At 54.1% G+C, this 11145-nt stretch overlaps 1 long non-coding RNA gene across 2 annotated transcripts; it reads right to left on the bottom strand.

Annotated features, from left to right (window-relative positions):
* Nucleotides 1-1033: 1033 nt before the first annotated feature.
* LOC122236949 lies at nucleotides 1034-2552 on the bottom strand. 2 transcript variants are annotated; one of them, XR_006215129.1, is made up of 3 exons: nucleotides 2086-2552; nucleotides 1459-1607; nucleotides 1034-1178 (listed from the first exon to the last, which is right to left on the bottom strand). It is a non-coding gene; the product is annotated as an uncharacterized LOC122236949 (long non-coding RNA). The 2 variants fall into 2 exon arrangements; XR_006215128.1 differs by having other exon boundaries at nucleotides 1516-1607.
* Nucleotides 2553-11145: the final 8593 nt, after the last annotated feature.

The raw sequence follows: 11145 nt of genomic DNA, 5'->3' as shown, positions 1-11145 counted from the left end.
GGGAGAGGCACGAGTCCCCGGGAGCAGTGGCTGCACAGGCAGGACTGGTGAGTCAGAGATGGGAGGGAGGTGACTTTCTGTCCCTTGTCCTTTTGCACCACTGGAAAGCCTTTGGTTTTGTTTTGCTGTGTGTGTGCCTGTCTTCTGCAAAACATTTTAGTGATGTTTGCAAGATCAGAGTCTCCCCTCTTGTTTTTTTTGTAACGTTTATTTTATTTTTGAGAGAGTCCGAGCATGAGTGGGGGAGGGGCAGAGAGCAAGAGAGGGAGACACAGAATCCGAAGCGGGCTCCAGGCTCCGAGCTGTCAGCCCAGAGCCCGATGTGGGGCTCAAACCCATGAACTGTGGGATCATGACCTGAGCCGAAGTCGGACGCTTAACTGACTGAGCCACCCAGGTGCCCCGAAACTCCTCTCTTAGATTCAGATTTTCCCAAAGGCGTTGGAATAATCTAGACTGGTGTTTCCTAAAAGCCTCCCGGGGAGCCCAGGGTTGCAGTGAGGTGCCTGGGGGCCCTGGTGCCCCAGGAGGAGGTTGCAGGCCTCCTGACCCCCCCCTCCCCCTGAGCAGTTTCTCTTTTATCTGTTTTATGGGTTGGACAATAAGTAAAGTTTCGGCTATAAAAGGGTTTTACCTACTTTGAAATGAAATATTTGCAAAGCTTTGATCTTGAGTAATCCCATTCTACTGATGAGAAACCAGGAGCCCGGAAAGGAGAAGAAGGTGGTCCCACAGTCAGGCAGACCCAGCTCTGGCTGAGAGCCTCAGCTGTAAATCTGCCTCCTTGAACCTTAGCCTCCCTCTTCAAAAACAAAAGAATAACCACCTTCCTTAGTCAGGGCTCTTCATGGATATCTAAAGTGGAGGTAGGCCCTGAGCCCTGTTGGTCCTGGCAGAAAGATCCCGGGAAATCATACTGCCTCCCTCGCCATCTGATTTTCCAGGGAGAACAAGAGTGACCCTCTGCCCTACCCCCCATTTCACCCAAGTCCAAGATCAGGCATATCTCAGTTTCTCAAAAGTCAACTCACTGCAAAGCTCAGGTATTCATTAAGATGCATTCAAAGGCGAGGACAGGAAAACCCAATGCGAACTGGCTTCAACATCAGGAAAATGCATCTTCTCATCCTGTCAGGAGCCCAGAGAAGGTTCGGTGGACCCATCGGGCATGCATTCAGCTTCAAGTAACACAAAACCTGGCCGTTAGCAGGTTCCTATCGTCTCCTGCTACGAGAACACCAGGGGTGGGCAGCCAGGGCTGATAGGACGACTGCGTGAGGCCACTCGGCGACCGGGTGGGGGCACAGGTGTTTTCCCACTTTCCACCCGCCCATCCTGCACATGTGGCCTTTGTCCTCACAGTTGGTCATGGTTGCAAGATGGCCGCTCCCCTCCCAGCCGATACCCAGCATTACAGGCGGGAGGAAGGGGCGAGGGGGGGAGCCGTGTGCCCACCACCTTGTCTGTCTTTTGAAAGCTTTCCCAGGAACCCCTCTTAATTTGCATCGGTCACACCTGGATCACAGGGCCACTCCTCACTGCGAGGCAGTCTAGGAGAGAGTAGCTGCTTTCTGCTGACCACTGGCGCCCCAAATACAAGCAGGGTTCTGTAAACAAGGACAAAAGGGAGCGTGAGTATTGAACAGGCACCAAGCAGTGTCTGCCACAAGGAATGCAAGGCTTGTTAGCACAAAGACTCAAAGATATTATCAGGGACACGTATTTTTTTTTCTCCTTTTCTACACTACCATCAGCAGCGTGAGCTTCTGTCTGGATGCCCTACATGTATCAGTCACCTACGGCTATAGCAATGCTGCGTAACAAACCAGCCCCTCCGCCTTTTACTTTCTCGAGTATGGAGGGAGAAAAGGGAGAGAAAAGGGAAACCCATGAGTGAGACTGAAAAGGAGATGTCAAGAAGGCAGGATCCCCAGTGAATGGGGGTGACGTGAGGCCAAAGGACTCTTTGACCTTCATTGCATCCACACCTAGGGACGTGAGACCTCGTGGTCCCTCCCACAGAGGGGTGGAGCGTATTTCCTCCCCCTTGACTTGAGCTCAGCCCCGTGACTTGCTTTCACCAACCGAACGAGATGAGAGTGGGAACTCGCATGTTCCCACCTGGCTCCCGTGCTTCTGCCTCGTGCCACCACCGTCACCAGAGACACCGGGGATGGCCCACGGGTCCCAGAAGAAGAGGAGGGACGTGTGAGGTGGGACAGAGTCCCACGGGCCAGCCCAGGTCTGCTGACCTCTAGCCGAAGAGCAGACGTGTGAATGGGTCCAGCCGAGACCAGCAGAGCCGCCTGGCCACGCCCACAGCGGGTCAGCTGACCTGCAACAATTCCATATTCAGGAGAGCGAGCGGCCGGGGTGGTCAGTTACACAGCATTGTTGTAGCCGCGGATACGTGTAGTGAGACCGGAAATGAGGTCACGGGGAGCTGAGGAGAGAAGAGGACAGGACGGAAGGGTTCTGGTTGTAGCACAGGTGTGACAGGTGTTGCTGAGTCCTTGACCCCTGCTGTGGTCAGCTCTTCTCCGCAGCTGAGAGAACCCGCTTTTATTTGAGGGGGCATCAGCCCATGTGCCCAAGGAGGGGGCTCCCTCCCCAGCCCGAGGAGATCAGTCAGGTCTCAGGCTAGAAGCCCGAGCAGAGGTGGGACGTTGGGAGCCCCTCGGGGTTCCACCCCCACCTCTGCTCCTTCTCTGCACACAGTCTCTGACTTAGGGCCATTCTTGGGTCTTCAGTCACCGCCTTTGCCTCAAGAATCTCCAAATCTGTCCCTCCACACTGGGCTTCTCAGTGGAGTCCCCCTGCCATCCGGACGCATTCCCTTAGACACCTCACAGAACCCCCACCCCTTCCCTCTGCTCTGACCCTGGTACCCGTGACCTCACGCACACCCCCAGACTTCCTCTTCCTTTGTTTCCAACCTCATGGGTTCCATCCTGCCGGTTGCAAGGTCTAGCACACTTAGCACATGCCATGCCAAGCGGGGGGCTAAGCACCACACACAAAGCATCTGGTGTAATCCCAGGGACATCCCTACCAGGGAGGCACTGACATTAAGTTGTCTGTATTCCACACAACGTGTCTGGTGGCCCACCCACAGTGCACGCCTCACACTCGGGGTGCAAGCCCTCCCCCAGAAGCTGCAGTGATCATTCCTGCACGAGCGATCATGTAAGTCCCCAGTTTTAAAGTCCCTTACGATTTGCATTGTTCCGGGTGATCTGAACCCTTTGGTGTGAAACAGCTCCAAGATCTTTGCATTTCTTCACACAAAAAAAGAAATTATGGAACTTATTCAATGTGCCAGGCAATTTCCAGGCACCAGAGACACGCGCACACACACACACACACACACACAGGGTCTTGGGAACTTAGGTGCACTGATAATAAACAAAAGAATAAATAGCTAACGTGTCGGGTGGTGACAAAGAGCTATGAAGAAAAATTAGGCGAGATAAGAAAACAGTTATTTTCAGAAAGACACTTGTGGTAGGGAGTAGGAACAGCCTCTCTGATAAGATGTATTACAGTGAAGGAAGTAAGAAGGCAGCAGGTGCAAAGGCCCTGAGCCAGCGCAACGTGTGGGAGAGATGGAGGAGAGGGTACAGAAGGGGAGGGAAAGACGGGCAGACAGAGGCCTGGTAGACCACAGGAAGGACTTGGAGTTGAGCCCGAGTGAAGAGAGAGTCACAGGAGGGTTTTGAGCAGAGGAGGGACGTGACCTGACTTAGGTTTTCACAGGATCCCCCTGGCTGCGTGTGGATAACAGTCTGCATGGGGGCCGGGGCGGAAGCAGGAAGCAGGGTTTTGCAGGCCTCATGACACTTAGGTCAGAGAGGGGATTCAAGTGTTTGAGTGACACTCAAAAAAGCACAGGAAAACCAAACGGGATTTTCGGGTTAACTCAGAATCCACCAGAAGGTGGACATTACCAGCACGCCTGAGCCCCAGGCGCCTGGGGCCACCTGCCTTTTCTGCAGCATCCTCAGGAGAGACTGACGCTGTGGTACTTGTGTGGCCACTGGGTTCCCCCTGTGCCCACCGCCTGGCTGTCCTGGACAGCAGTGGGCGAGGTGCATGCACTCAGCACATACCGTGTGGCCTGGGCAACCGGTGACTGAGGGCCCCCCCCAAAGAGGCTGACGACGTTGAACCCGAGAACAAACCCTGACCTCCTAATTCTGCAGATACGAGCCCTGCGTCGTATCCCCTAGCACCCAGCTCCCTTATCTCACTGCACAACCCTTCAAAGAATAACACGGCGTATTTGTGTCTGCGGTTTGGGTTCCCAAAACCTGTGACATCAGATAAGTGCGATGTTCACAAAAATGAACGACATCACAGAGAGGAAAAAAAAAACAAAAGAGAAAAAAAACAACCAAAAAGAAGCCCCTGGTTTCAGTCTCGACTTCCTTTCTGGGGAGGAAGGAGCAGTCTGGTTGAGGTTTGGCCCCGAGGCTGGGGGCCAGGGAATGGCGTGCCTCTCCTGAGCCTGCCCTGTTGGGGCCTGTGAGCCTTAAACTGTCCCCTGCAAGAGGGACTCGATAATCCCCACCTCTCCGGGCTGCCACTGAAAAGTGATTTTAAAAAAATCTTTTTTTTAATGTTTATTTATTTTTGAGAGGGAGACAGAGTATGAGCGGGGGAGGGGGAGAGAGAGGGGAAGACACAGAATCGGAAGCAGGCTCCAGGCTCTGAGCTGTCAGCACAGAGCCCGACGCAGGGCTCGAACTCACGGACCACGAGATCATGACCTGAGCTGAAGTCGGATGCTTCACCAACTGAGCCACCCAGATGTCCCGAAAAGTGATTTTTATTTTTTTTTATTTTTTATTTATTTTTTTAATGTTTATTTCTGAAACAGAGACAGAGCATGAGTGGGGGAGGGGCAGAGAGAGAGGGAGACACAGAGTCGGAAGCAGGCTCCAGGCTCCCAGCTGTCAGCACAGAGCCTGACGTGGGGCTCGAACTCACAAACTGTGAAATCATGACCTGAGCCGAAGTCAGTCGCTCAACCGACTGAGCCACCCAGGCGCCCCTCGAAAAGTGATTTTTAAAACTACCAATAATAAGGGGCATCTGGGTGGCTCAGTCCGGTAAGTGTCCGACTTTGGCTCAGGTCACGATTTCAGTTTGTGAGTTCGAGCCCCGCATTGGGCTCTGTGCCGGCCCTTCGGAGCCTGGAGCCTGCTTCGGATTCTGTGTCTCCCTCTCTCTCTGCCCCTTCCCCACTCGCTCTCTCTCTCTCTCTGTCTCTCAAAAATAAATAAAACATTAAAAAAAGAAAAGAACTGTTAAAAAAAATACCAATATGGCTAATCTTTGTACCAGTCACATGTGTTATAAGCCATTTTCTTGGGGTAATCTTTACTCCCACGTGGGGTAGTTATGAAGACCATCTCTGGCTAACAGACAGGGCAACTGAGGCTCCAAGTGGGAAAACAGGGTGGTTCCAGAACACTACGCGGCCACTTTTGTTTTTCTAGAAAAGGCAAACGCGTACGATAGAAATTAAGCACATTTTTAGAAAAATCGCATTGATGTGAAAAATACAGTTAGGTGAAAACCTTGGCAGGATATCCACCCAAATGTCACAGTGGTTTTGCTGGGGGTCACAGCTGCCCCGGATGCAGCTCTCCACAGCTGCCTGTTCTCCATCATTCCGGTCTTAGCAAAATGTCACCTCCGCTGAGAGGCGTCTCCAAGCCCCTGTCTACAGGGGTCGTCTGGCCTCTCTTTATCCCATGACCTCACTTTGTCTCTTCGTGCCTCAGTCATCACTGCAATGTGCCTTTTGGCTTTTCATGTCTCTGGGTTTCCCACCTGTACTTCCCGCTAGACCAGAAGACCCGCGAAGCAGGAGCCGGCCCCACGTGCGGCATCCCCAGCCCCTTGGGCAGTGCCCACCCCTACCTGGTCTCGACAGATGTTCTTTGATCACTTGGCTGTGTTTTCTAATTTTTTTTTTATTTGCTTTTTAAACAGCAAACCATATGGGTTAGTTTCAATTTATTATTTGAAGTGTTGGTCAAAAATGAGCTGGCTGCTGGGGCGCCTGCGTGGCTCATTCCGTTGAGCGTCTGGCTTCGGCTCAGGTCACGATCTCGAGGTCCGTGAGTTCGAGCCCCGCGTCGGGCTCTGTGCTGACAGCTCGGAGCCTGGAGCCTGCTTCGGATTCTGTGCCTCCCTCTCTCTCTGCCCCTCCCCGCCACTTGAGCTCTGTCTCTCTCTCACCCTCTCTCAAAAAGAAATAAGAATTTAAAAAGAAATTTTGTTTTAAATGAGCTGGCTGGGGCCGCCATGGGCTTTTCTAGCCTTAAATAAAGGAAGTGGGCGCCCTGCCTTTCCACAGAGAGGGTCAGGCAGCAAACATCCCAGACTTTCTCAGCTTGCCTGGCCCTGGAGATCTCTCCGCCTGGGACAGGGTTATCTTTGAATGATGGCGTGCTGAGTCTCCCGCATTGAGTCAGGCTGCCCTCCATCTCAGGGGGCAACAGGGAGCCCCCCCGGCCCCCCGGGCCAAACGCAGCCCACGGGAGGCGTTACTTGGCCCGTGCAGTTCCAACAGCTTGGAATTTTGCCATCATTTGAAAATCAACTTTGGAAGAAAACTAAAGTATCTTCCCAAGGGCCACGAAATAAGATGAGAGTAAGTAAGACGGGAAGCGTCTACATCCTTAAAATGACGAATCTGCCAACATATGTAAACTGAACGCAACTTCAAGTAGTGGCCGACAGGGTTTTTTGTGTTGTGTTTTGTTTCGTTTTGTTTTTTTCTGTTGGATAAAATAATGTCGGGGCTTACAAATGAAAATATGAAACAGAAGAATGGGGGCGGGGGGAGGACTAGGGTGATGGAATATTTCCTGCAGGGGCCCAGCATAGCACAGTATCGATTTATTACTAAAATAAAATAGAACCCTATCTTGCACCTTATTTAAAAAAAAAAACAAACCCACAGAGGTTTCACCTGAAAGGTCTGGAGTTCCGATTTGCCTGAAAACCCTGATAACAATGGGCCCTCATTTTCTCAGACAGCCCTGGGCTGATGCTGAGTCAAAACTCCGGGGAGGGTTCCGAGCCACCAGAGTCCCCACCCCTCCTTCCTGTGTCCCTCCTGGCTGCCTTCCACCCCCCTGTGCGTCCTGCCTGGGCACTGAGGTCATTGGAATTCGCAGCCCCTGAGCTCCCGGCCAGGGCACTTTGTACCTGTGTCACTTTTCTGAGCAGAAATGCCGGCGTGGAGGAAGAAATGTTGCCCGAGGAGCAGTTAGGAGCGTGGAACTGGGGCGAGGGTGTGTGTGCCTGGGTGACCCAGTTAGGCGTCGGACTCTGGATGTCGGGTCTGGTCATGATCTCTGGGTTCGTGAGTTCGAGCCCCCCGTCAGGGTCCGCGCTGGTGGTATGGAGCCTGCTTGGGATTCTCTCTGTCTCGCTCTCTCATTCTTTCTCTGCCTCTCCCCAGCTCTCTCTCTCTCTCTCTCTCTCTCTCTCTCTGAAACTAAATAAATAAACTTAAAAAAAAAAAAAGGCATGGACTGGGGAGTCAGAAAGGCCTGAGCGACCTCTGAAGAGTGGCTTTGTTCTCGGTGCCTCAGTTTCCCCCTCTGCCAACGGGGAAAGTCAGAGCTGTTGCTCGTCATTTGGATGGTCTGTGCCATCGTCCCCGTGAAATCCTCGGCCCAGGGCTCAGTGCAGATCCGTGCCAGGGAGACCTTCTCAACTTTAGGGCTCTTAGTTCTCAGCCTTGTAAGGGAGAGAAGGAAACGTGGAAGAAGAGGAGGGAGGAAGTGGGCAGAGCAGAGGATTCACTTTGATCTCCTTGTGCCAAAAAGGCAAAAAGTAAGCAAACAGCCCTGGCCTGCTTTGATTCCACCGTCTGCTAAGAGAACTCTGGAGCTGATAAGAACCAGCCAACTTTGAATTGGGCAACTCCACCCACCCTCCTGCCAGCCTTTCCCTGGACATTTGGAATCTGGGACCCCAAAGCCTGCCCCTGCCCCACACCTGCGGCGTCCCCATTCGTTCCCTTCTCGCCTTCTCCAACAAGGGAGACTCCACAGGGGAGGAAACGGACAAGGTTTCCCCACCACGGAACCCCACTTAGGAGACGAGAGAAGGAGCTTGGAAAGGGAGCCCCTGCACGTGTTAGCACCCAGCCCCGCAGTCCCAGGAAGGAGCCCTCAAACTGGGGACTACCGTCGGGCATTTGCCCTGGGAGGGAAGTGGGCCGCAGGAGGGAAAAGCTCTAGGAGGAGAGCGGAAGCCTCTCCCCACCCAGCGGCCGGCGGAGAGGAGCCACATGGCACAGGGCTTCCCAGTGTGGCTTTGAACCTGTCCTGTTTATGCATGCGTGACTTTGGGTAGGTGACTTCGCCCCAGCCAGCCTCAGTTTCCTCATCTGTCCTAGCCCCCACCTCACAGAATTGTTAAGGGTTAAATTCACCCGTGTCTATCAAGTGCCTGGCACATAGTGGGTCCAGGAATTGGGCACTATTATTTTATTTATTTAAAAATAATGGTGGTTTTTTTAATGTTTATTTATTTTTGAGAGAGAGAGAGAGAGAGACGGAGCATGAGCGGGGGAGGGGGAGAGAGAGAGGGAGACACAGAATCCAAAGCAGGCTCCAGGCTCCGAGGTGTAAGCACAGAGCCTGATGCGGGGCTCGAACCCACGAACTTCAAGATAATGACCTGAGCCGAAGTCAGACACTTAACCGACTGAGCCACACAGGCACCCCGGCACCATTATTTTTTAAAATGGCTTAAGGAGGGGACACCTGGGGGCTTAGTCGGTTAAACACCCAACTTCGGCTCAGGTCATGATCTCACATTCGTGGGTTCGAGCCCCGTGTTGGGCTCTGTGCTGACAGCTCAGAGCTTACAGCCCGCTTGGGATTCTGTGTCTCCCTCTCTCTCTGCCCCTCCCCTGCTCTCTCTGTCTCTCTCAAAAGTAAATAAACATTAAATAAAAATGTTTTTAATAAAAAGTAAAATGGCTTAGGGAGTCCCAGCACAGCCTGGGGCAGAGAGGCTGAAAAGTACCCAGGCCTCAAGTCCAGAAGCCTGAGAGGGGATCAGTTGTTTGAAATCTCTAAAGGCACCAAGGGCCTTCGGTCCGCAAGGTCGAGAACTGGCGCCTGTTTGAGGTTGGGAAGAGGCAAATTCAGAACAAGGGGCAGTGGACAGAGGGCGCCCTCCACGTTACTCCCAAGGTTGTCCCGACCAGTGACCCTAAGAGCTTCCCTGGCTGATGAGTAGCTGAGAACTAAGGCAGAGGGGCCGAGGGAACGGTTTCGGGGGCAGCGGCTCCTTCCCACGGAGGTCCTCATGGGACCTGGGTGTCCTGGCCACAGTTTCTCCACCTGTAAAATGGGGCCATAGTAACACCAGCCTCATAGGTTCGGAGGATAGGGTATGTGACCTTCAGCTGATGCTCAGTGATAATGAGCGGAAGTCGTTCGTTCATTATCCTTTTATTAAGGATGAGGCGGGGAAAGCGGGTCCGTGGAGGAGAAGCCGAGCACTTCGGAGTTCCTACTCAGTAAGCCCCAAGTCCAATTTCCGTATCAGTGGCCCATCCGTGGTCACCGGAGGCAGGCGCCCGCTCTGTTTTGTGTGGCTCTGAGTCCCCAGGGCCAGAAAAGCAGCAGCACATGCCGGAACGGGTGACTCTGGACGCCCCGTGGAGCACCCGACAGGCCGGGTAGCCGGTCCAAGGCCACACGGCCCGCCTGACCGCATGGAGTCACAGCCAGAAGTGGAGTTCAACTGACCTGGCGTCAGTCTGGCCCTGCCCCACCCCCGGACGTTGCTGAAGCCCGCCGCCCCTGTCCCCAGTACCCTGTGTCCAGGCGTCCCCCGCTGGGGACAGAGCTGGCCAGGGAACGCCTTCAGGCTGCTCCACGGATGTTCCGGCACCTACTGCCCTCAGCGAGGACATGCCCTCCCCCTCCCTCCCCGGTGGGCCTGTGCCCAGGAGTTCACAGCCTCTGGGCCTCACCTGGCCCCAGACGTGTTCCGTGTGACCCACGCAGTGTGTGTATAGGCATGTGTCGGCGGGGGTGGTTCCCTCATAATTTTTTTGCATTTGCCAACACTTCAAAATTGGAGATGTCACATAAAAACCGGGATTTCCAGTTTCTTTTGGGAAGTCAGCAGCTCTGGCCGCCTGGGCCTTCTTCTCCTCTGGCCCCGCTCAGCTGGAGTAGTGTTCTGCACCCCCTTGTCCCCTCCTGGCCCTCCTCATTCATCCCTGGGGACCTTCTCACACGAAGGCCCCAGGCTTACCTCGGAGAGACCCAGGCTGCCCCTCTCCCACCACCTCGCTAGATCTCCTCTGCCCGTTCCTGGTCCTGCTGCTCGCGGTGCCCTCAAGCAAAGCCAGAACGACTAGGTGGGAGCTGGGTTCTGGGTTCGTGGCAGATGGAATGACGGTCCCCAAACATGTCCACGTTCCAACCCCCAGAACCCGCGAACACGTGACCATACGTGGCAAAAGGGACTTGGCGGACGGGATAAAGTTAAGGGTCTTAGGACGGGGCGATTAGCCCGGGTTATCCCGTAGGGTCAGTGTCACCACAGGGTCCTTATAAGAGAGAAGCAGGAGGGTCCGAGTCAGAGAAGGCGATGTGACGAGGGTCAGAACCGAGGAACGTGGGTAGCATCTGGAGGCTGGAGAAGGCAAGGAACAGGCTCCAGACGGAACGCGGCCCTGCTGACACTTGGGTTTTAGCCACGTGACGCCCGTTTTTGACTTCCGACCTCCAGAACTGTAAGAGGGTAAGTTTGTGTTGTTTTAAGCCACTGAGTTTGACATAAATCGTTGTAGTTGCAAGGGGACATATAACTGCTTTGAATCCCGGCTTGGCCACTAACTGTGCCCTTGGGCAGGTGAGCCACAGCGTCCCCATCTGAAGGGGTAACAAGGGAGCCCCTCCTGGGGGCGTTTGTGGGGGCTAAGTCGACGCTGGAAGCTCCCAATGCTGGACACCCCTACAAGCGTCCCCCCAGCGTCCGAGCCCTCAACGTCCCGGGGAAGCTGCCCGCTTCCGCCCACGGCCATCTCCCCGACCAGCAGTGAGTGCATTCGGGAAGCCCTGCAGGGTCGAGGTCGGGGGTGCTGGTGCC

The sequence above is a fragment of the Panthera tigris genome, chromosome A3 (genome assembly GCF_018350195.1).
Source record: "Panthera tigris isolate Pti1 chromosome A3, P.tigris_Pti1_mat1.1, whole genome shotgun sequence".
Taxonomy (NCBI): domain Eukaryota; kingdom Metazoa; phylum Chordata; class Mammalia; order Carnivora; family Felidae; genus Panthera; species Panthera tigris.
Note: the sequence above shows the minus strand (reverse complement) of the source record. Positions and strands in the feature narration are given on the sequence as shown.